The sequence below is a fragment of the Notothenia coriiceps genome, unplaced genomic scaffold, assembly GCF_000735185.1.
Source record: "Notothenia coriiceps isolate Sejong01 unplaced genomic scaffold, NC01 NC01_scaffold00004795, whole genome shotgun sequence".
Lineage (NCBI taxonomy): Eukaryota > Metazoa > Chordata > Actinopteri > Perciformes > Nototheniidae > Notothenia > Notothenia coriiceps.
Genome location: NW_011337496.1, coordinates 20,677 through 23,362, shown reverse-complemented (window position 1 = coordinate 23,362; position 2,686 = coordinate 20,677).

The window sequence follows — 2,686 nt, the reverse complement described above, 5'->3', positions numbered from 1 at the left end:
CCCTGGACCCCATGCCCACAGCCCTGGTTCAAGACTGCCTACCCACTCTCTCTCCCTACAATGGTGGTCATTATCAACGCTTCTCTGGCTCCTGGTATAGTCCCCACCAGCTTTCAAAATGGCCTCAGTCACCCCCATACTCAACAAACTGGCTGGACCCCGACGACCTCCTGAAACCACCGCCGATCTCCAACCTTTCCCTTCCTCAGCAAAAACTCTGGAAAGAGTGGTCGCCGGCCAACTCCATCTCCACTGTCCAACCATGAGCTTCTATGAGCCTTCCAATCTGGCTTCAGGACAGCAACACAGCACTGAGACCTGCCCGTCATCAAGATCACCAACGATCTCCTTCATTGTTGCTGCTGACTCTGTCCGCCTCAGCATCTTCATCCTCCTGGACCTCTCTGCAGCGTTTACACTATCTCCTCAACATCCTCCTCACCCGCCTCTCAGACCTCCCTAGGTGGTCACTGGCACAGCGTTGTCCTGTTGACATCCTACTCCACAACAGGAAACAGTTTGTCTCCATCAGTGGCTCGAACTCACCCCCAGCCCCAGTCCCACCGGTGTTCCCCAGGGCTCTGTGCTTGGCCCCCTCCTGTTCACCATTTACATGCTCCCCCACGGCCAGATCATCCGACATCATGGACTCAATTTCCACTGCTACGCTGATGATACCCAACTGTATCTCAGCACCACTCCATCCTCCCAGCTCCCCCCTCAGTCTCTCATCAACTGCCTGCATGACATCAAAACATGGATGTCTTCCAACTATCTTAAGCTGAACAGCAATAAAACAGAGCTCATGGTTGTGGCACCCAAGGCCCTGCTCCAGAAGGTTGGTGACTTCGTCCTCGAGGTCGACGGCTGCTCTAACTCCCCATCTCCTGAAGCCCGCAAGCTGGGTGTCATCCTCGACTCCACCCCTTCCTTCCATTCCCACGTCAAATCTGTGACCAAATCGGCCTTTTACTACCTAAGGAACATTGCCAGACTCCGACCGTCACTCTCGGAGTCGGTTGCCGAAACCCTAGTGCATGCTTTTGTCACCACCCGCTTGGATTACTGCAATGGTGTCCTGTTCTGGGTTCCCAACAAAACCCTGGACAGGCTCCAGTATGTCCAAAACTGTGCTGCTAGGGTACTCACACACACAAAGCCGTGGCAGCACATCACTCCCACCCTCATCCACCTACACTGGTTGCCGGTCAAGTCCCGCATATCCTACAAAGTCCTCCTCCTCACCTACAAGTCCCTCCATGCCCTTGCCCCCCAGTACCTATCGGACATCCTTCACCCACATGACCCACCGCGGAACCTGCGGTCCTCAGACTCTGGCCTGCTTACCACCCCCCGCACCAAACTGCGAACCTTCGGGGACAGGGCCTTCAGTGTGGCAGCCCCCACCCTCTGGAACGCTCTCCCTGCGGAGATTCGCAACATCCCCACACTCGACGCCTTCAAAAGGGCCCTCAAGTCCCATCTGTTTGCCAAGGCTTTCGGCCCCTAGATCGATCTGTTGTTTTGCCTGTCTGACTTTTTGTTTTGTTATGTTTGTTTTTTGCCCTATTACTTGTAAAGCGACCTTGAGTCCCTTGAAAGGCGCTATATAAATCCAAGCTATTATTATTATTATTATTACAATGCCTTGCGACTCACTGTACGTGTGTTTGCCCTTTAGTCCATTGTAAACCCCAAAGAGCAGTCAGCTTGTCAGCCAGGGATCTCTTTCAGCAGGGGCCATCAAGTGAGTTTTGAATGATGTGCATCCATACTGCCTGATTGGACACTTCAACTTTGTCCCCTCGTATTTCTCTTTAAAAATCCTCTTGAGACAAAAAAGAGAAACTCACGTTTTGGTAATTGTCGTTTATCCCGTTGTGAGAAACTGTCTGAGGGAGAATTTGTCTCTTTTAGTGTTGGCCCGTTGGATTGAATTATTAATAAATTCCTGTTTTAATCTGCGTTGATGCACCGACAAGGGTCGATTAGTCAATTTGTGTGAGGGATGGCACTGCCAGGGTAAAATGGATTTGTCCGATAGTTTAACCTCTCGCTAGCGATTTAGATGCGGCTCAAGTCTTACGAGAAATTGGGTTTTGATGCCCTGAAACTCTCTCCTGTCCAATAAACACAAGTAAATCATCTTTATGTCAACATTAATTGGGTCACTAACACAGATATATTAATTTCTGTACCTTCCAGAGCCCTGCAGAGTTTGAATTCGAGCCTTACCTTCCCAAGATAAGAGTGGGATTGGTTATGCACTTTGATGGATGGTACATGAATGCTTCACGATGACACTTTGATCGTATAGTGACACAGAATAATTCATTTTTTCCAGTGGCTCTTTTTCTATACTTAATGTGAATCTTGACATTTTATTAATATTCATTCTTAACTCATCTAATTTGCTGGTGGTTTCAGCTCTATTCTGATTCAGTTTAATACAATTACTCTTCTTATTGCCCATTTGGTCCCGCTATCGGGAATTCGTAAGCTCGCTCTGACCGCCCTTTCCGTACACACTTTGAAGTATTGGTAGGAGCACAATATCTGCTATATTTAGCTCTGTTGCTGGAGCTAGGGAGCAATTACCCTGAAATGGGCAAGAACATAAAAAATGTTTAATTTCCAACTATATGGGCCTAAATAACTCAAATTCATGGTTTCATTTCAAATATGT